The 23,502-nt window shown below is 38.6% G+C and overlaps 1 long non-coding RNA gene across 1 annotated transcript in view; it reads right to left on the bottom strand.

Annotated features, from left to right (window-relative positions):
• Window positions 1-296: 296 nt before the first annotated feature.
• The window catches only part of LOC132519948 (uncharacterized), a 364,455-nt gene continuing 341,249 nt past the window's right edge, over window positions 297-23,502 (bottom strand). Inside the window, exon 3 of the long non-coding RNA XR_009540388.1 lies at window positions 297-571. This is a non-coding gene — a long non-coding RNA (uncharacterized LOC132519948). The remainder of the gene's footprint in view (window positions 572-23,502) is intronic.

The following is a 23,502-nucleotide window of genomic DNA, read 5'->3' as shown; positions in this document are numbered from 1 at the left end:
CCAAAGGGGAAAGAGGGGGGAGGAGGGATAAATTGGGAGATTGGGATTAACATATAAACACTACTATGTATAAATAGAACAAAAAGGACGTACTATATAGCACAGCAAACTAAATTCAATATCTTAACCTATAACAGAAAATAATCTGAAAAAGAATATATATAAATGAATCATGTTGATGTACACCTGAAATATTGTAAATCAACTATACTTCAATTAAAAATAAAATAAATAAAAATAAAAAATGAAGCAGTACCCATTTATTATCTTACAGTTTGTTAGACGTCTGGGTGAGGTCAACTTGGTTTTCTACATAAGGTGTCATAAGGCAGAAATCAAAATTGCAGCCAGCAGGTTTCTTATTTGGAGGCAACGCGGAACAATCCACTGACATTGGCAGAATGCAGTCCTTGCAATTGTAGGTCTGACGTCCTGATATCTTTGCTGGCTGTCAGTCAGCTCTCAAATTCTAGAGGGCCCCTCATTCCCTGTCATGTGGTTTTCTTCATCTTCAAACCAGAAAAGGTGCCTTGAATCTTTCTCATGCTTCAAAGTCCTCTGATTTCTCATTCTGTAACCAAAAGGAGAAAACTCTCTGCTTTTAAAGGGTTCATATGATTATATTAGCCCCACCCAAATAATCTCCTCTTTGGCTTATACTATAGGAAAATCATGGGAGTAACACCAATGGCAAAGGTCATGGGGCCTTCTTAAAATTATGCTTATCACACTAAATATAGAATATGATGAGTTTTGACCATTTTTATACCCATGTTTCAGTACCCCAATCAGGATTAAGCCCATTTTCCATCAGAAATTCCCTTGTGCCTGTTCCAGTAAATCCCCAAGTTCACAGGCAAACACTATTCTAATTTCTATCACCAAAGATTAGTTTTGCTTTCAAATAAATGGAATCAAACAGTATTTATTATTTTGTATTTGGATTCTTTCTCTCAACATAATATTTATGAGATTCACCCATGATATATCCATCAGGCATTTGTTCCACTTTATTAAGGAATAATATTCCTTCATATGACCGTGCCACTGTTTGTTTATTGATTGAAGTGTTGATGGACATTTTAATTGTGGCCATTATGAATAAAGTTGCTCTAAACATTCTTGAAAAATATTTGTGTGGAGATAACTTTTCATTTCTTTTTGGTAAATAAACAGCTGTGGAAATTTCTGGGTCTTTAGGTACATATATGTTCAACTGCCCAATAGTGTTACAAATTGGTTGTAACATTTTACACACCCACTCCCACCTCCTGGTAAGGTATGAGAATTCCAGCCTGTACACATCCTCATCTACATTTTTTGTCCATCTTTCTAATTTGAGCTATTCTAGAGGATGTGAATAGTATCTCTTTGTGATTATAATTTGTATTGCCTGATGGCTAATGATTCTTAGAACATTTTTCTGTGTTCATTAGTCATTTATATATCTTTTTTTGTGAAATGTCTGTATAAATCATTTGCCCAATTTTTAATTGGTTAATTGGTCTTGTTATTGATTTGTAAAAGTTTGTTATGTATTCTAGATAATGTCTTTCATCAGATATAATATATACTATATATTCACTTTAATATATAATATAATATATATAATTGAATATATACAAGTGAACATTCAAGAAGAGAAGAGGTAAAAATTAAGGAAAAGTAGATAGAGGAAAAAAGCTCTGAAAAATGTTTAAAACTCTGACTTATTGATTTACATATCTGTCTCTTTCCAGTTGCACAAATACACAAGAAAACTTAACTTGATTGAGAAAAGGACTGTGATACATGCTGTAGAATATTGCATCTCATTCTATAAGAGCAAGAACTTCTTGGGAGCAGGTATCATACACTTATATTATCCATATTTCTATCACTTAATTTGTTATAGTGTCTGGCATATTGAAGACAGTCAAACACATTTGTTGAGAGAATGAGATAATAAGTTAATTGACTATCTCATTTAATTATCACAAAGCAGTGACTCAATCAATGAACTTTCGGGAAAGAAATAAAACCACTGAAAATAAAAGCAACCTGTACATTATATATTGATCATATATGGCTTATCACAAGTGAGGGATGGGCATAGTATGGAAACATGATAAACAGGATGAAACACACATCCCCAGTTCCTAGATGTCCATAAATCCCTTTTAGCCAAAGGCTAAGAATCAAATCATGCACTAATGTTTCTGGACATAATCAATTTCTCTCTCATGTATCATGACTCTTCCTCTGTCTCCTGGATCAATCTTATCAGCATTCACACGTTTGTTTCTCCTTTCACAAACCCTCCCTTGATGCCACATTATCTTCTGGCATTCTCAGGAAATTTTCTTTGAAAAAGTTTTAACACTTGCTGGCTGTTCTTCCTAGTCTTCCATTTACACTTCCCACATTTCCTATCTGGATTCTGCCAACCATCCTGCCATGGATGTTACTATTGTTAAAGTCTCCAGAATGCAAGTCAATGGGCAAGTTCTCTGTCTTAGTCTTACTTGGGAAATACTGCAGCATTCAACAGGATTGAGAAAGTCTGTGTAACAGAGTTGTTTATGTGGGTCTTGAAACCACCCTGCATGGATTGGAATCTCAGTTCTACTGCTTATTCAGACATCCTCCTTAAGCCATCAAGACATCTTGGCTCTTCCTTAAAAGTGTTGGTTCTTTCCATTTGGAGCCTTTGCACTTGTTCTTTCTGCTCAGAATGCTTGCTTTCCATCTTCTCCCCATCCTTCAGGTCTCAGTTCAGATTTTCCCTCCTTAGGATGGGCTTCCCTGATCACTTCTACACACAAATGTCATTCCCTCTGGAGTCCTTATAAGTAGCCCTCAAGCAAGACTCATGGGTGTCCTGGCTCTGAAGCAGACTGACTCTATCAACTTGACAAAGTTCATACCCTCATGCACTGCAGTTTCCTGCTCTATAAACAATGGGTGATGACAATGCCTGCTTCAACAGATTGCTGTAAGCATCCAATGAGGTAACGTGGGTACTCTAGTATAATGCTTAGCACATAAAGAACAATTGTTTTAAGAAACATCCACATTCACTTTTCCCTTCCCAGGTATGCCTAAAAGATTTGGTGTGATTCAGATTGCCCACTTTTCTCATTTAGAAAAAAAAAATCCCAACTTATTTGAACAGACTTACCATACCTGCTGGGAAAATAAAAGTATTCTTTTTTTTTTTCAGAGTAACTATAATGTAATATAAACCATGCATGGTATTAAGGAAAATTATTCTTTTTTAAGATGGTCACACTAGAGGCAGGATAGCGACAAGTATGTCCTGAAGGAAATGGGAATGAGTTTTCCCTGTGTCTTTTAATAGAAGTGTTATTTAACTTTTATGGGAGTGCCACAGAGAAGAGACCGGTTTCTGCTCAGTGAGATAAAAACAAAATAAAATAAACAGACAAGGGAGGCAGTGGGCCATTTGATGAACCTCTCCAGAAAGCACACAGCAATTGGAGAATCAAACTTAACTGGCTGTGTTTATTCACTTTTAACTTCTGCCTGGGTCAAGCTTTCATTTCTGTGTGAGCACATGCTATCTCTCTCTGTTTATTATGGACTTTTTCCTGAAGAAATACCAGGCCCAAATTCCCCTTTTGCTTACTCCCTTTCTCTTCTGCATGTTCTCTTTGAACTTCTGATGCAAGCAAGGCAAGGAGTACATGCAAGGCAGTGTAGCATTATGGCTAAGAAAAATCTGTAATCAGGCCATTGTAGCTCATCACTTGACCACTGGGTAACCCAGAGGGATTTGCTTGATATTTTAAGCTTAATTTCCAAATTGAGGGAGAAAATGTCACCTGCTTCATAGAATTGTGGAAAGGTTTAAATAAGATGATTCTTGTCAAGCCCTTGAATGTTGCCTGGTCTGGAGTGAGCAATGGTTCAATATAAGATTGGTTCCCATTCTCAAGAATCATTATTACTATTACTATCACCATTACCATTACCATTATTAGAAGCAGCACCCAAGTGGGCTCTGCACTTGGCCCAGTTTTGTCATTTAGCTTTCTGACACTTGGATGCTCATACTTCATGGATGGAATCCAAGGAGAGACTGGACAGCCCTTCTCAGGGGTATTAAAGAAGGGGGTAGGACCACATCTGTTTAAAGTCCCCCTCCATCCCTTCAACTCAAGACAATATAAATTGAAACAACTGTGACTGCATGGGCCATTTTATAAATCTGCTTCATTTCTTGCCTTCTTCCTCTGTGTAAATTCTGATCTCCCCCTAATGAGCCAAATGACTGTAGGCTCGTAGGAAAAGTCTGATATTTTCCCATTATAAAAGGGAAAAGGGAAGGCAGGCTAGATCTTCTTTAAATTTCATCAGAGCGCCAAACACCTATGATCCTCATTCCTTTGCCACAAACAAAATAATTAAAATAAAATAAAATAAAATAAAGCAACAAAACAATGTGTTACTGCTTTTACTAACTAAACTTCCAAACTGTGGTGAATTATATTTTATTCTCTTGCACTCATTTTACTCTGATTACTCTCTTTATGATGGAAGTCCCTGCATTGCTTCATCTCCCCAGTTGGGCCTCTTTGTAGCTCCTCTGTATGGACCCAAACACCCCTGGAGTAGTTGAGTGATAACTGTTGTTCCCAGAGTTTCAAGACTCTAACCTCATATCAGAAATGAGGACCATCATTATTGGATGAGTTCTATAGGCAGGACCTCATTTGACAAATCTGTTTCCAACTGATTGAACTCTTTCCTGATTAACGTTGGATAAATATGGAGGCTATTACTTAGATACCACATGCTGGGAAGCAAACGTGATAATTATACCTGTCAATCTGCAGAACCCCCTGGTCTCAAATGGAGTGAAATACTACCATTTCAATCTAATCTGCGAAAGAGGCGAATGGAGAGGGGACGATAACTATGGAGAATGCTGAAAGCACCCCAGCTGTCAGTATCCGCGTGGGAGGCAGCTGATGGTTTGTATGTCATCACATTAGCAATCTCTTCAGTAAAAAGGAAGTCTGGCTGCTTTGTGCCTTGAAAAGGAGCAGCAGTTGAAAGCATTAAAATTAGTGCCATTTTACTGAAGATCATGATTATTTAAAATGTCAGTTGCTTTCCCTAACACTATCATTTATGATGGAACACAGGGAAGACTATCAACACAGTGAGAGACTTGAGCCTAGAGTCAAGGTGGATGTACCATTTCAGATGGCACTGTGGAGTCACAAAGGTAGAGGTGTGTTTGGATGCATGCATGTGAACACTGAGGCATTTCTAATGCCACTCTGGATTTTCCTCTCCTGACTGAGAGACTAGCCCTTGGTCCGAAACCCAGGCCGGGGAAGCCAGTGGGAAACTTTCCCTGAGAGGAAAAGGAAGAGATGCCCTGTAAGACAGTGAAACACGAGCAGCATCCCAAAGATAGAGTCCTAAAGTAATAGCAGGAGCCTATGTGATGATGATGATGATGATGATGATGATGATGATGTTGATAGCTAACATTTACAGACTGTCATGTTTAGAACTCTTTTATTTATGCTAATCCATTGAACACTTACAACAGTCTTATGAATTAGATAATACTTTTAATCTCACTTTACAGATGAGTAATCTGAAGCACAGGACAGTAAGTAGCTATGCCAAGGTCAAGTGATGGTGGGAACTTTGGGAACTGGATGCAGAGTTTACACTCTTATCTTCTAAGATGGATGCTTCTCAGAGTCACGTATTGGATAAACACAGGGACAAGTGTAGAGTAGCCATTGGCTCATAAACAGGACATGATCAGAGTAATCACTGAAAAAATGCCTGTGGGTAATGTGGAGGTAAAGTTGGGGCTGCAGAATGTAAAAGGCCAAGTGGGTTCTAACAGTATCAAACCCCAGCAGGAAGCTGGACCAAAATGTGCATGTGACACTGAGGGGCTGGTCTGGAGTATGTGTCCTAGGATGAATCTATTTATCAAGACATGTTGCTAATTTTTTTTCATTTTTCCAACACCCTAAACTCCTTCCTTCCACAGGTGTTCACATATGTTTTGTCTCCTCCTGAAATGCTTTTCCCTGGAGAGGCTATCCCTTCCCCCCAAATTAAGTAGCATAATATTAATCCAGCACCCCCTTTCCCCTTTGTAGCACTTAATACCATGCAAAAGTATTTAATTTCTATTTACTTGGGGGGTTTTGTCTCTTCCACTAAAATATAAGTTCCCTGAGGGCATGGGCTATGTGTCTTTTATTAACTATTGTATCTCCAAATCCTAGCTCAGGTGATGGCACATAGAAACACTGACTAATAATAGATTTTGTGAATACTTACTATGTAGCATATTCTGTCCTAGATGTTTACACATATTATGCTTTACATCCCATCCTCACAATGCTTTTATAGGATAGGTATTTTATTATTCTTTTATACAAGTGAGGAAACCGAGTCACAGATAATTTAAGTCTTATTAAGTGGTGGGGCTCATATCTGAACACAGGCGGTCGAGTTTCAAAGTCTACTCTATTCACTACACTTTAACAGTCTCTTCTACAAGCCCTCATTTAGGATTATTGGATGAATGAATGAATAAATAAACAGGTTCATGATAGGTCAAGGTAATGTCTTCTGAGGTCCAGAAACTGACACAGAAACAAGCCTGGGGGAAAAATATTCTCAAAATTTCTGAGGGCAATAACTGTCTATAGAGCAAGAAGGCAGATTCTGCTCCTTAGTTAGATGGAATTTGGGTTGACAGAATCTGAGGGAAATCTGAGGGTCAGCAGGGCCGAGGTCTCAAGGTCCACAGCTCAGACAGAACACAAGATGATTTCATTGTAGATGCTTTTTTGCTACTTTTCACTTTCTACATGTTTTTCAGCCTTGATTCTTAAGAAACTAAGGGAAATCCCACACATGACTGATGCTTGAGTATGAACATTTTCATCAAATTAAACAGAGCTGTGATCATGTTGATTAATCCATCCATTAATCAAATCAATCACTCAGAAAAACTTGTCTGTATCAGACATTTATGAGGCAGACACCAAGGCAACATTAGATATACAAGAGATTTATTGGTGAAATAAATCTCTTCACGGGAACACCTGAAGGACAAAGGGAAGTGTAAGCAGGAGGAAGTGAGAAGAACCTTCAAACTATGAGGTCGGTCTTGCACCTATGAAAGGAAAGAAGGAAGGGAGGAAGATGGGGTATAAAGAGCCTCAGACTACACTGAAGTTCTGAGAACGTCTCAACCAGGTCAATAGGGATTTGTGAGCAAAGATTACTCATTAGAGGAGTCCAGTATTGGGAAAAAATAGCCCTTCTCCAGTAACTCCATTATGTTCAGTCATTGGTTGGAAGTCATGGCCTCAGGTGTGTTTTACAGTGAATTCAAAGACAAGGTATGGAAGCTGGAAGCTGTCAATCAGTGCACTTTTTGCAGTAGGTTCTCTTGAAGAGTGCCCTGAGTGGTGCAATTCCATGGTGTCTGCACTACTAATCTTTAATGCTTCATTAATTTACCACCTCCACCTTTTTTGTTTGTTTGGTTGGTTGTTTTTGTTGTTGTTGTTTTTTAAATTAATTTTTACTGGAGTACAGTTGATTAACAATGTTGTGTTAGTTTCTGCTGTACAGAAAAGTGAATCAGTTATACATATACCTATATCCACTCTTTTATAGATTATTTTCCCATATAGATCATTACAGAGTATTGAGCAGAGTTCCCTGTGCTATACAGTAGGTCCTTATTAGTATCTATTTTATATATAGTAGTTTGTATGTGTCAATCCCAATCTCCCAATTTATCCCTCCCCCCTGCTTTCCCCTTGGTAACCATAAATTTGTTTTCTACATCTGTGACTCTATTTCCGTTTTGTGAATAAGTTTATTTGTACCATTTTTTTTAGATTCCACATATAAGCAATATCATATGATATTTGTCTTTCTCTGTCTGACCACCTCCACTTTGAAGCTCTCCCTAATCACCTCACCTAGAAGTAACTTCTCCCTCCTTTAAGACTGTTGGAAATTTCAACTTGTATTTTCCCTTTCCATACATCACTTTAAAATTTCATTTAACCTTTTATGATAAGGTTTATGGTGGGTTGGGGGACTCTGACCTGCATGCCCATCTTGGCAATTCTTAGGTATCAGAGCTGTCAAATATATTTGGACATCCATGTCCTTTGCAGAGAAAATGTGATGAGCACTTTGGTAAAGGAAAAATGGAGATGTTTTTGGCACCACCTTAACAAGCCTTGTTCTGGTAACCTGAGTAGGCAAACAGACTATAGGCTGCTAAGGAAAGGCAAAATGATCAGTCCTTGGACAGTGGTTCAGGATTTGTCATCGACAGCATTTTTAACTGATTCATGGAGTGTCTCCATTTAATGTCATCTAGGGAACTTGTTTTTATTCCTTGGAAGATAGGATATTGTACTGGAAGAACCAGTTTACATTTAAGGTCTAAATGGAAAAAATCATTTATCAACTAGACCTTCGAAAGCTGGTAAAAACAACCCACACAGATTAAACTTTTCCTGCTTCGAGTCAGGATTGGTTAAGAACTACAGGTGGATCAATGGAGGCAAAGGATGAAGAAATTAGGCAGGAGGCTGAAGGATTCCTCAGAGTTGGGAAAAGCATGTGTACTAGCTGGTATTAGCCCATAGGCTTCAAGCTCAGCCTTAGATAGGAAACTTGGTCTTCTATCCATAGTTTCCCTGTTCAGATATTGGACTCCTGAAACTAAATACTTGCCTTCTGCTCAGCTTCCTGATGTGTGCTGTGTTTCCAGGTACCAACTCTGCTGGATCACCAGTTCTCGCTCCTCATTAGGAAATTGAGTGTTGCCCACAACCATTTAAAGCATTAGACCTGCTACCTCAAAAGGACTTCACAGGAATCAACAATACTTCCCTTTATATTTTTGAGTGAAATTACCTACCCTGATTTCACCTTCCTACTCTTCTACTCCCCTTCATGGATCTCTGTTATCTTGGATCATGACTGTGATTAAGACACTCCTTGGGCACCATGTCCACACCACTGAATTGAAACTTTTCACCACCACCTGATATTAGGGGAAATAAAATTGTAGGGTGAAAGAGTCTGACTTTAGGGAGCTATTATTAAATTTATAATTGATCAGGTTCCCTTTTATATGTTTTCATCATGCCCATTTCAAATATTGTACTCATCACAATTTTAATTATTGTTTTAATTATTGAGTGATTCCCCCCTATAATGGCCTCATGAGGTCTTTCTACCTTGTTCATTTTTGCACCCAATTACATCATTCATGGCACATAATAAAGAAGCAACTGATATTGCTTCAATAAGTAAGTAGATAAATTAATTAATAAATACAAAAGGTTCTGTTAAGTGAGATAGTTATAGTACAAAGCAGGTAATATACCAAGCTACATACTAAAAATTCTAGAGGATATAATGAGTCTTGGTAGCTCTGGTTACTCCTTTGTAAAAAGGTTTTTAAAATAATCTCTCTATGGCATCTAACACCCCAATAGATGCCAGGATTTAGTTAGCCTATTGGACTTACCTGTTTTGTGTCAGAGTGTGTGTGATCTTTTTTCAAGAGTTTGAAAACAATTTCTAGTTTAAGACTTTTAAATCAGCTCAAAAATTACCTTTGTGATAGAACATAGGCTTGCCATATTTCTGGCTTTGCCCAGCTTGGTTTCTATTTTGGGTCATATGTTGAACTTGCTCCACACTATTTGTGTGGAAATAACTACTTCTTGCTTTAGAAAGATCTTAGACTAGATTTAAGCATTTGCTCAAAATATAGACTTTAACGACTGAGTCTCTATCAGTTGATCGCCACAAAAATCTTTCTTTCCTTCCAACATGTTGGCTGTTGCTCTATCTCTTAATGAAAATGAAGATGATGCTATAGCTCTCTGTTGTGCCAGTCAGAGAGGTTTGTGTCTAGGTTTTCTCTGTATAATCAGCTTTTTAGTCTTTGTTATGACATTGGAACTATTTCATCTCTCTCACATTTTAAAAATCTTCTAATTTTGAAATGATTTTAGACTAACATAGAAGTTGCAAAAATGATACAGAAAGTTCCTGTGTCCTCTTCATTTATTTTCCTCCAATGATAACGTCTTCTGTAACCATGGTAATATTGGCACCATACTAATAACTAAACTACAGAACATCTTCAAAATTTGCTAGTTTTCACATGCACTCATTTGTGTGTGTGTGTTTCTGACATTTCAAAACTTGTATAGATTTGTATAACCACCAAAATATTCCAGATACAGAACAACTACATCACCACATAGGAAATCTCAAATGTCTCCCCTTAAGAGTTATGCTCTCAATCTAATCCCCGACAATCACTCATGTGTTCCCCATGTCTCTAATTTTGTCACTTTGAGAATGCTAAATAAACAGAATCATACAGTGTGCAACATTTGGAGACAGGCATTTTTCATTCAGTTTACTGTGCTTAAGAGCCATCTAAGCTGTTGTTTAAATCAATAATTTGCTCATTTTTATTGCTTTGTAGTATTCCACTGTATGGATTTATGAGAGTTTGTTTAACCAGTCACCCTCTGAAGGACATTTAGGTTATTTACAGATTTTGGCTGTGACAAATGAAGCTGCTATTTTTAATTTTTATAAATGAAGTTGAACATTTGTGACAAAGTTTACATGGAAAACTTTTCATTACTTTGTGGTTAATACCCTGGAGTGGAATTGCTAGGCCATATAGAAAGCATATTCTTAACTTTATAAGGCACTGACAACCTGTTTTCCAAGACAGCTGTAGCATTTTGCCTTCTCACCAGTAACGTATGAAAGATCAGGTAGCTCTTCATCCTTAACAGAACTTGATATTACCATTTCATCTTTAATTTTAGCAATTTTAAAATCTGTAAGGACCTCATCTGTAAGTAGTCACTTTTTTCAAGAATCGAGATAAAATGCATTTCCTTACTTGGCAGAGCTATAGCACCTCCAGTGTAAAGCATTTAAACATGCATCTAATAGCTATGACAGAGACAGTTAATGGTTTCATATTAAATGTCATATATGGGTAGCACAGACACTTTGTAAACTATAAAACCTTGCATCACTAAAAGGTGTTCTTGTTTTAGCATTCCTTAGAAACATTTAGGGAAAATTAGAAGATAACAAGATACAATAGCCCTTGAGTGTCAGGGATGTGATATGTTCTTAATCTTGTAGACAACGAGAATTCATCAGGAAAGTAATATAACCAAAGCTAAATAATGCTTTGGAAGATCCCCATAGTGTCATTGTGGAGAATGAAGTAAATGAAAAGGATGACGGAGTAAAGCCTAGATAAGCAGCATTAAGAAAACTATAAAATTTATACAAATTGTAGAGGGAATGGAAAGGAGGAAAAAAAAAAAACAGGTAGAGCGTATTGTGAAAGGAGAACATGTAAACAACAAAATAATGGGTTTTAGATGACTCAAGACAATTAAACTAGCAATAAGAAAGTCAGAAATAAAATCAGGCTTCGAGCTTAATGTAGGATGAGGAGCTTCAAGATGGCAGAAGAGTAAGACACAGAGATCACCTTCCTCTCCACAAGTACATCAGAAATACATCTACATGTGGAACAACTCCTAAGAACACCTATTGAATGCTGGCAGAAGACCCCAGACCTCCCAAAAGGCAAGAACCCCCCCACCACACACACACACACACGTACCTGGGTAGGGCAAAAAAAAAAAAAAAAGACAGAAAGGAACGGGACCTGTACCAGTGGGAGGAGCTGTGAAGGAGGAAAGGTTTCCACACACTAGGAAGCCCCTTCGCAGACAGAGACTGCGGGTGGCAGAGGGGGAAATCTTCGGTACTGCGGCGGAGAGTGCAGCCACAGGGGTGTGGAGGGCAAAGCGGAGAGATTCCCGCACAGAGGATCGGTGCCGAACGACACTCACCAGCCCGAGAGGCTTGTCTGCTCACCCTCCGGGGCAGGTGGGGGCTGGGAGCTGAGGCTCTGTCTTCGGTCGGATCCCAGGGAGAGGACTGGGGTTGGCTGCCTGAACACAGCCTGAAGGGGGTTAGTGCGCCACGGCTAGCCGGGATGGAGTCCGGGAAAATGTCTGGAGCTGCTGCCGAAGAGACAAGAGACTTTTTCTTGCCTCTTTGTTTCCTGGTGTGCGAGGAGAGGGGATTAAGAGTGTCGCTTAAAGGAGCTCCAGAGACGGGCGCGAGCTGCGGCTATCAGTGTGGACCACAGAGACAGGTATGAGATGCTAAGGCTGCTGCTGCCGCCACCAAGAAGCCTGTGTGCAAGCACAGGTCACTGTCCACACCTCCCCTCCCGGGAGCCTGTGCAGCCCACCACTGCCAGGGTCCCGGGATCCAGGGACAACTTCCCCGGGAGAACACACGGCACGCCTCAGGCTGGTGCAACGTCACACTGGCCTGTGCCGCCGCATGCTCGACCCGCATCCGCATCCGTACCCCTCCCTCCCCCCGGCATGAGTGAGCCACAGTCCCCGAATCAGCTGCTCCTTTAACCCTGTCCTGTCTGAGCGAAGCACAGACGCCTGCAAGTGACCTACATGCAGGGGCAGGGCCAAATACAAAGCTGAACCCCAGGAGCTGGCGAACAAAGAAGAGAAAGGGAAATTACTCCCAGCAGCCTCAGGAGCAGCGGATTAAATCTCCGCAATCAACTTGATGTACCCTGCAACTGTGGAATACCTGAATAGACAATGAACCATCCCAAATTGAGGAGGTGGACTTTAGGAGCAAAGATATATATATGTTTTTCCCTTTTGCTATTTTTGTGAGTGTGTATGTGTATGCTTCTGTGTGTGATTGTGTCTGTATAGCTTTGCTTTTACCATTTGTCCCAGGGATCTGTCTGTCCGATTTTTTTTTTTAACTTAAAAAATTTATTTTTTCTTAATAATTATTTTTCATCTTTTAATAACTTTATTTTATTTTACTTTATTTTATTGTATCTCCTTCTTTCTTTCTTTCTTTCTTTTCTCCTTTTCCTTCTGAGCCACATGGAGGACAGGCTCTTGGTGCTCCAGGCAGGTGTCAGGGCTGTGCCACTGAGGTAGGAGAGCCAAGTTCAGGACACTGGTCCACAAGAGAACTCCCAGCTCCACATAATATCAAACAGAAGAAATCTCCCAGAAATCTCCATCTCAATGCCAAGAACCAGCTCTACTCAATGACCAGCAAGCTACAGTGCAGAACACCCTGTGCCAAACAACTAGCAAGACAGGAACGTAACCCCATCCATTAGCACAGAGGCTACCTAAGATCATAATAAGTCCACAGACACCCCAAAACACACCACCAGATGTGGACCTGCCCACCAGAAAGACAGCATCCAGCCTCATCGACCAGAACACAGGCACTAGTCCCCTCCACCAGGAAGCCTACACAACCCACTGAACCAAACTTAGCCACTGGGGACAGACACCAAAAACAACAGAAACTACGAATCAGCCTGCAAAAAGGAGACACAAAACACAGTAAGTTAAGCAAAACGAGAAGACAGAGAAACACACAGCAGATGAAGGAGCAAGGCAAAAACCCACCAGACCTAACATATGAGGAGGAAATAGGCAATCTACCTGAAAAAGAATTCAGAATAATGATAGCAAAGATGATTGAAAATCTTGGAAATAGAATGGACAAAATACAAGAAAAGTTTAACAAGGACCTACAAGAATTAAAGTGCAAACAGAGATGAACAACACAATAAATGAAATTAAAAATTCTCTAAAAGTGATCAATAGCAGAATAATGGAAGCAAAAGAATGGATAAGTAACCTGGAAGACAAAATACTGGAAATAACTACTGCAGAGCAGAATAAAGAAAAATGAATGAAAATAATTGAGGGCAGTCTCAGAGACCTCTGGGACAACATTAATTACACCAACATTTGAATTATAGGGGTCCCAGAAGAAGAAGAGAAAAAGAAAGGGACTGAGAAAATATTTGAAGAGATTATAGTTGAAAACTTCCCTAATATGGGAAAGGAAATAGTTAGTCAAGTCCAAGAAGCACAGAGAGTCCCATACAGTATAAATCTAAGGAAATGCAAGCCAAGACAAACTGTCAAAAATTAAATACAAAGAAAAAATATTAAAGGCAGCAAGGGAAAAACAACAAATAACACATAAGGGAATCCCCATACGGTTAACAGCTGATCTTTCAGCAGAAACACTGCAGACCAGAAGGGAGAGGCAGGACATATTTAAAGTGATGAAGGAGAAAAACCTACAACCAAAATTACTCTACCCAGCAAGGATCTCATTCAGAATTGACAGAGAAAATAAAACCTTTACAGACACGAAAAAGCTAAGAGAATTCAGCACCACCAAACCAGCTTTTACAACAAATGCTAAAGGAACTTCTCTAGGCAGGAAACACAAGAGAAGGAAAAGGTGTACAATAATAAACCGAAAACAATTACAAAAATGGTAATAGGAACATACATATCGATAATTACCTTAAATGTAAATGGATTAAATGCTCCAACCAAAAGACATAGACTGGCTGAGTGGATACAAAAACAAGATCCATATATATGCTGTCTACAAGAGACCCACTTCAGACCTAGGGACACATACAGACTGAAACAGAGGGGATGGAAAAAGATATTCCATGCAAACAGAAATCAAAAGAAAGCTGGAGTGGCAGTTCTCATATCAGACATATAGACTTTAAAACAAAGACAATTACAAGAGACAAAGAAGAACACTACATAATGATCAAGGGATCAATCCAAGAAGAAGATATAACAATTGTAAATATTTATGCACACAACATAGGAGCATCTCAATACATAGGGCAAATTCTAACAGTCATAAAAGGGGAAATCGACAGCAACACAATCATAGTAGGGGATTTTAACACCTCACTTTCACCAACAGACAGATCATCCAAAATGAAAATAAATAAGGAAACACAAGCTTTAACTGATGCATTAAACAAGATGGACTTAATTGATAATTATAGGACATTCCATCCAGAAACAACAGAATACACTTTCTTCTCAAGTGCTCATAGAACATTCTCCAGGATAGATCATATCTTCAGTCAGAAATCAAGCCTTGGTAAACTTAACAAAATTGAAATTCTATCAAGTATCATTTACGACTACATTGCTATGAGACTAGATATCAATTACAGGAAAAAATCTTTAAGAAATACAAACACATGGAGGCTAAACAACACACTACTTAATAACCAAGAGATCATTGAAGAAATCAAAGAGGAAATCAAAAAATACCTAGAAACAAATGACAATGAAAACACTACGACCCAAAACCTATGGGATGCAGCAAAAGCAATTCTAAGAGGGAAGTTTATAGCAATACAATCCTACCTTAACAAACAAGAAACATCTCAAATAAACAACCTAAACTTAAACCTAAAGCAATAAGAGAAAGAAGGACCAAAAAAAAAAAAAAAAAACCCAAATGTTAGCTGAAGGAAATAAATCATAAAGATCAGAGCAGAAATAAATGAAAAAGGAATGAAGGAAATGATAGCAAAGATCAATAAAACTAAAAGCTGGATCTTTGAGAAGCTAAACACAATTGTTAAACCTTTAGCCAGACTTATCAAGAAAAAAAGGGAGAAGGCGCAAAACAATAGAATTAGAAATGAAAAAGGAGAAGTAACAATTGACACTGCAGAAATACAAATCATAAGAGATTACTACAGGCAATGATATGCCAACAAAATGGAAAACCTGGAAGAAATGGACAAACTCTTAGAAATGCACAACATTCTGAGACTGAACCAGGAAGAAAGAGAAAATACGAACAGACCAATCACAAGCACTGAAATTGAAACTGTGATTATAAGTCTTCCAACAAACAAAAGCCCAGGACCAGATGGCTTCACAGGCGAATTCTATAAAACATTTAGAGAAAAGCTAACACCTATCCTTCTCAAACTCTTCCAAAATATAGTGAGGGAGGAACACTCCCAAACTCATTCTACAAGGCCACCATCACTCTGATACCAAAACCAGACAAAGATGTCACAAAGAAAGAAAACTACAGGCCAATATCACTGATGAATATAGATGCAAAAGTCCTCAACAAAATACTATCAAACAGAATCCAACAGCACATTAAAAGGATCATACACTATGATCAAGTGGGGTTTATCCCAGGAATGCAAGGATTCTTCAATATATGAAAGTCAATCAACGTGATACACCATGTTGACAAAGTGAAGGAGAAAAACCATATGATCATCTCAGTAGATGCAGAGAAAGCTTTCCACAAAACTCAGTACCCATTTATGATAAAAACCCTCCAGAAAGTAGGCATAGAGGGAACTTTCCTCAATATAATAAAGGCCATATATGACAAACCCACAGGCAACATCATCCTCAGTGGTGAAAAACTGAAACCATTTCCACTAAGATCAGGAATAAGACAAGGTTGCCCACTCTTACCACTGTTATTCAATATAGTTTTGGAAGTTTTAGCCACAGCAATCAGAGAGCAAAAAGAAATAAAAGGAATCCAAATCAGAAAAGAAGTAAAGCTGTTACTGTTTGCAGGTGACATGATACTATACGGAGAGAATCCTAAACATGCTACCAGAAAACTACTAGAACTAATCAGTGAATGTGGTAAAGTAGCAGGACACAAAATTAATGCATAGAAATCTCTTGCATTCGTATACACTAATGATGAAAAATCTGAATGTGAAATTAAGAAAACACTCCCATTTACCATTGCAACAAAGAGAATAAAATACCCGGGAATAAACCTACCTAAGGAGACAAATGACCTGTATGCAGAAAATTATAAGACATTGATGAAAGAAATTAAAGATGATACAAATAGATGGAGAGATATAACATATTCTTGGATATGAAGTATCAACATTGTGAAAATGACTCTACTACCCAAAGCAATCTACAGATTCAATGCAATCCCTATGAAACTACCACTGGCATTTTTCACAGAACTAGAACAAAAAATTTCACAATTTATATGGAATCACGAAAGACCCAGAACAGCACCAGCAATCTTGAGAAAGAAAAACGGAGCTGGAGGAATCAGGCTCCCTGACTTCACACTATACTGTAAAGCTACAGTAATCAAGACAGTATGGTACTGGAACAAAAACAGAAATATAGATTAATGGAACAGGATAGAAAGCCCAGAGATAAACCCACGCACATATGGTCACCTTATCTTTGATAAAGGTGGCAAGAATATACAGTAGAGAAAAGACAGCTTCTTCAATAAGTGGTGCTGGCAAAACTGAACAGCTACATGTAAAAGAATTAAATTAGAACACTCCCTAACACCATACACAAAAATAAACTCAAAATGGATTAAAGACCTGAGTGTAATGCCAGACACCATCAAACTCTTAGAGGAAAACATAGGCAGAACACTCTATGACATAAATCACAGCAAGATCCTTTCTGACCCATCTCCTAAAGAAATGGAAATTAAACCAAAAATAAACTAATGGGACCTAATGGAGCTTTTGCACTGTAAAGGAAACAATAAATAAGACCAAAAGACAACCCTCAGAATGGGAGAAAATATTTGCAAATGAAGCAACTGACAAAGGATTAATCTCCAAAATTTACAAGTAGCTCATGCAGCTCAATATCATAAAAACAAACAACCCAATCCAAAAATGGGCAGAAGACCTAAATAGACATTTCTCCAAAGAATAAATACAGATTGCCAACAAACACATGAAAGAATGTTCAACATCATTAATCATTAGAGAAATGCAACTCAAAACTACAGTGAGATATCATCTCACACCGGTCAGAATGGTCATCATCAAAAAATCTACAAACGATAAATGCTACAGAGGCTGTGGAGAAAAGGCAACCCTCTTGCACTGTTGGTGGGAATATAAATTGATACAGCCACTATGGAGAACAGTATGGAGGTTCCTTAAAAAACTAAAAATGCAACTACCATACAACCCAGCAATCCCACTACTGGGCATATACCCTGAGAAAACCATAACTCAATAAGTGTCATGTACCAAAATGTTCATGCAGCTCTATTTACAATAGCCAGGACATGGACGAAACCTAAGTGTCCATCAACAGATGAATGAATAAAGAAGATGTGGCACATATATACAATGGAATATTGCTCAGCCATAAAAAGGAACGAAACTGAGTTATTTGTAGTGAGGTGGATGGTCTAGAGTCTGTCATACAGAGTGAAGTAATTCAGAAAGAGAAAAACAAATACTGTATGCTAACACATACATATGGAATCTAAAAAAAAAAAAAAGAAAGAAAAAAATATGGTCAGAAGAACCTAGGGGCAAGACGGGAATAAAGATGTAGACCTACTAGAGAATTGACTTGAGGATACCGGGAGGGGGAAGGGTATGCTGGGACAAAGTGAGAGAGTGACATGGTCATATATACACTACCAAAGGTAAAATAGATAGCTAGTGGGAAGCAGCTGTATAGCACAGGAAGATCAGCTCAGTTCTTTGTGACCGCCTAGAGAGGTGGAATAGGGAGCGTGGGAGGGAGGGAGATGCAAGAGGGAAGAGATATGGGGACATATGTATATGTATAACTGATTCACTTTGTTATAAAGCAGAAACTAACACACCATTGTAAAGCAATTATACTCCAATAAAGATGTTAAAAATAAATGCAGGCTTGTTGTGAAGATATTGGTTGTGACAGTTAATATCAACAGCACTATGAACTCTTGGTGTGCTGTGTTTTATGTGGATTCCATAATCCTCACACTAGCCCCATGACACAGGAACAATCAGGTGCATCTACAGATAAAGAAAGGTCGGAGAGGTTAGTAACCTGTCTGAGATCAGACAGTGAGCAGAATTTTGTTTCCTACTGTGAAATGGGACACTAATAATATCAATATAACTGTTAAAATATTTAAATAATATCACATCGCTAAGGTTTTAAGGGCCATATAAATGTTACCTAGTATTATTTTGTCAATAATTCTTCTCTAAAATTTGACTTAACAAAAAACAAAAAAACAAACAACAACAACAACAAAAAAAACAGGATTTTAATGATGGGCACATTTTTTTTCTACAGAAAATAGGTATTTTCACTCCTTAAATGCATTCAAAGTAAAACTCTTTGGGCTTAATTTCATGATCTTTCATCAGAACCTTAAATTTTAAAAATGAATATAATGGGGAGCTCAGAAATCTTTTAATTTTCCATCAATTATACATGCATATAATGCATAGGAGCAAATATTGCAGGACCAAACTAATACTTTATCAGCATTTTTCTAAAGAATGTCAAGAATGATAAATTTGAATATTTGTGGTAAACACTCAGTGAAATGTCAGAAACATTACTTCTTCAAGGCATCGTCTCATTGTCAGCTCTTCGTAATCAGTTTAATTTTTATTGAGGAAAAGCTACAATCACAAATCAGCCTTCTTGTGTCTTTTGTATTCTTACGGCTGCAAATGAGGTTTCCCGCCGCTTCAATTTCATTTTGTAAAGGCACCATGTTGAATCATTCATTCTTAAGAATGTACTGCATCCTCATCTCCTTCTGGTAGGATAAAATATAAATCAAATTGGAACCTTGGGCTGTGAAGTAATTTTTTTTCTTAAAATGCCATCTGCCAGGTTCCACTTCAGAACATCCAGAAATCATTAAAGGTGAAGAAAGGAAGGAAGGGGGAGGGTAGTGACTCATCTCAGTGTCAGGGTGTCTTGTCTTAGCAGTCTGTGTTGTCACAGCTTTGCAGGCCTTTACCACCCCCCGCCCCCCATATTGGATTAATGACACAGCCTCCTAACTCATCTCTCTGTCATCAATCTACCCACCCATCAATCTGGGCAGTTAGAGGAGTCACTCTATAATGCCCGTCTGACCATGCTTCTTCCCTGCTCCTAATCTCTCAAAAGCTTCCCATCCTTGGGAAAAAGTCAGGAGTTCCTGTAAGACCAGCAAAATAATTCTCTCCAAACACCCCATGTGCCTCTACAGCCTCATCTCTCCACACTACCCACCTGATAAACCATACTACTACTTTGTTGAACTATGGAAGTCACCTTAACCCTAACCTTATTGTTTTGGTAACCTCTAACTGAGGCAAAGTTAGGGACTCAGTTTGTGTTTTACTTCTTTGAAGTCCTCCATAACCTTCTCTCTGACCACCAGTCACCATAACTCAGCCAGGAGCCTCCATTTAAATCTTCCCAGGTACAAAAATCTTTGTGAAAATCTGCAAGCTAACACTGGTTTTCTGAATGCCCCACATTTGTCACCATTGTCAGACATGACCCAACCCCTTCCAGGCCCTTTTGAAACACCAAAAAGTCTGAGCAACTGAGGTCACACCTGAAAAGATTGGAACCCCCTTGAAGCTTGACACTACACCATCTTTATGCATTCAACAAACATTTATTAATAATCTATTTGGTAACTAGTACTAGACTAGGCACTAATGGTATAATTAAGGATAAGATCTAATCCCTTCTCTCCTAAAGCTTTACTTTAGGATTAAAGATAGAAACTAAGCAAGTGTATCTATCTTGATGATTTTTCTAACATCACAGAAAACCCAACTCGAACTGGATAAGCAAAATAAATATATTGGGTATGTAACTGAAGACCCTGTCAGAGGTCCAGTTCAGGTATAGATCGATCCAGGTACTCACATGATGATTATAAAGAAGACACATGCCTGAACACACACACACACACACACACACACACACACACACACACACACACACTCCCCTTTCTCTTTCTTCACTATAAGATGGCTACTTTAGCTCTAGCTGCTATATCTTTCCTGATTTATGTACACAAGAAAGAGAAAGCTACTTGCCCAATAATTTTTTATGGCCCAGGATTGAGTTTCATTTGGCTACACTATCCTGATTCGAGTCAGAGAGAGGAGAGGGGTAGGGTTCAATGATTGTCTTAATCTAGGTCATGAAATCCTGGACCTCAGTTAAGACAATCATTGAATCCCTGGAGCCCTGGGATAAGGTCAGCTTCACCTAAAGCTCATGGGCTCTCAAAAACTAAACTGAAACTCTCCTGAACCAAGAAAATTCTGGGCAGCAAAACCCAATAATATGTGCTGCTAAAATGTAAATGCTGGTAAGTAATAGGAAAGAAGCAAATTAGTGTGGAAAAGAAAACTGGAGAAAATGCCTAACTTAGAGAGCTTAGCCTGGGAAAATCTCCCTGAAGAAGTAAACTTTCAATAAGATGGGATATTTTGAAGGACAAGAAGGAATCAGCCATATGCAAATTCCTGGGAATAATATTCCAGGCAAAAGAAATAACACAAATGTCCTGAGTCTGAGTGGTTGGCCACTTCTGGACACCATGAGACCAGGGTGGCTGTACTGCGGTGAGACAGGCAGGAAAGGGCCAAACAGGAGGTGAGAGGCAATGGCTCAAGCAAGGAGGGTCTTGTGCCACATAGGGAATTTTAATTGTATTCTGAATATTATAGGGAGCCACTCATGGATTTATTTCTCTTAATTTCCTAGTATTGCTGAGCTAATTATTCAGCATATCATTATAGTTTACTTATTCAATAAATAAATGTATTGAAGATGCCCAGAAATAAGCATGCTTCTAGCCTTCAAGGAGTCTTTACAGTCTAAAGAATGGGAGAGAGACAAGGCAACAACATGGAGAAATAAAAAGAGAAGCAGTCATATCTGAGCATCTTGCCGGTACCAGAAACTGTGCTAGGTATGACATCAAGATTTCCACAAATTCTTACAACCAATAAGCAAGATAAACATCATTTTTCAGAAAGAGAACATACAAGTATCCAAAAGCTAAGGAACTACCCTAAAGTCTTACCCAGAGATTAAGTGGTAGAGATGGGGTTTGAATTTACGCCTGCCTGACTCTTAATAACAGGAGGCCATCTCATATTGTTATGAGATTAATTAAGCAGTCATTTACATATAGCTTCTGCTAGTTCTCACAAAAAATTCCACAGTGGATTGTACCTTTTCTTTAGTGATAAAATCAATATGAGCTCAAATAAATAAATATATTCCCAAGGTCACAGAGCAAGCGCATGGCACAGCAAGATATCAAAAGCAGGGTCCAAAACAAGGGTTCTCTCTGTCCCTCCATGCTGCTTCTAAGATCCCTATATAAAAAGTGCTTTGCTGATTCAGAAAAAATGAGGATGCAGGTCCAGCTGAAGAATTAAGGGCAGCTCCTTGTTTGAAAAGCAACTTGCTAGGGAGGCACTGAGGGGAACTCAAGCAGTTTCTACCACTCTTCTCACTCCAGTGGGTCCTGAATGACAGAAATTAAACATACACAGAGCAGCTGTCCTGCATGGTCCCATGTTCACTGAGACTCTTGCCCCTTTGCAGCCTCTCTCCTTCCCTGCTGGCTATCAGGGAAAATTTAGCTTCCAGTGAAGGGAGAAAAGTGAGAACCTGATGATTCTGGCTTCTCCAACTAAACACTGAACCAGTATCACAGTTTATGACTCTATTGCTCCAGTTGCTGGCATCCCCCATGCTCACACCCCATGGGTACCAAAGGGGGAGGAAATTAGTGTAACAACTCAGGGTGGCTTGTATCACCTCCTGTGATTAGTCCTTTGTGGATGCTTCTTCTAGTCTTGTTTTTCCATAGAATGTACCCATTCACTTGTGCTGAGCATCACTGGGCTGAGTGCCCACAGTGAACAAAACAATAGTCCCTTCCTAGCTTCACAGGGCTCATAGCCATGGAGGGAGAAAATACCAAGAACTTATTTACAAAATAGAAAGAGACTCATAGACTTTGAAAACAAACTTATGGTTACCAAAGGGGAAAGGTGGGGGGAGGGATAAATTAGGAGTTTGGGATTAACATATACACACTACTATATAAAAAATAGACAATCAACAAGGACCTACTATGTAGCACAGGGAATTCTACTCAGTACTCTGTAATGGCCTATATGGGAAAAGAATCTGAAAAATAATGGATATTTGTCTACGTGTAATTGAATCACTTTGCTGTACAGCTGAAACTAATACAACATTGTAAATCAACTATAGTCCAATATAAAATAAAAGTTAAATTAAAAAAAGAATTATAATTCAGGGTGATTTTTAATTTATTTTTGTATTTTTAGCAGGACAAGTTGCATTATGTCCATCATTGGCCCTTAGAAGAGTCTCGAGATTATGACCACTCTCTCCTGCCTAGACACTAAGGGGTACAAACCCAGACTTAACCCCTGTGCTTTCATCTCCACGTAAACCGCAGGGAACACATATGTTCTTTTGGGTTCACTGAGAGTGCAAATTAAATGAAAACGTTTTCAATAAAGATTTATTACCTTGAAGTCAGAAAGTACCTGTTGCAAGGACAAATATCAATAAACTGCGTTCAGCAAAAAAGGCATTTGCAGTACAGAAAAGACATATCTGGTGCCTGTCACACAGTCACATTCCCCTTGGCAGCCCCTCTAGTGCTCACAGGAGAACATCGAACTTCTCAGTTTGGCTACCAGCCTTT

This window comes from Lagenorhynchus albirostris, chromosome 4 (genome assembly GCF_949774975.1).
Source record: "Lagenorhynchus albirostris chromosome 4, mLagAlb1.1, whole genome shotgun sequence".
NCBI classification, from domain to species: Eukaryota; Metazoa; Chordata; class Mammalia; order Artiodactyla; family Delphinidae; genus Lagenorhynchus; species Lagenorhynchus albirostris.
The sequence above is the reverse complement of the archived record's forward strand: the minus strand, read 5'-3'. Positions and strand labels throughout refer to the sequence as shown.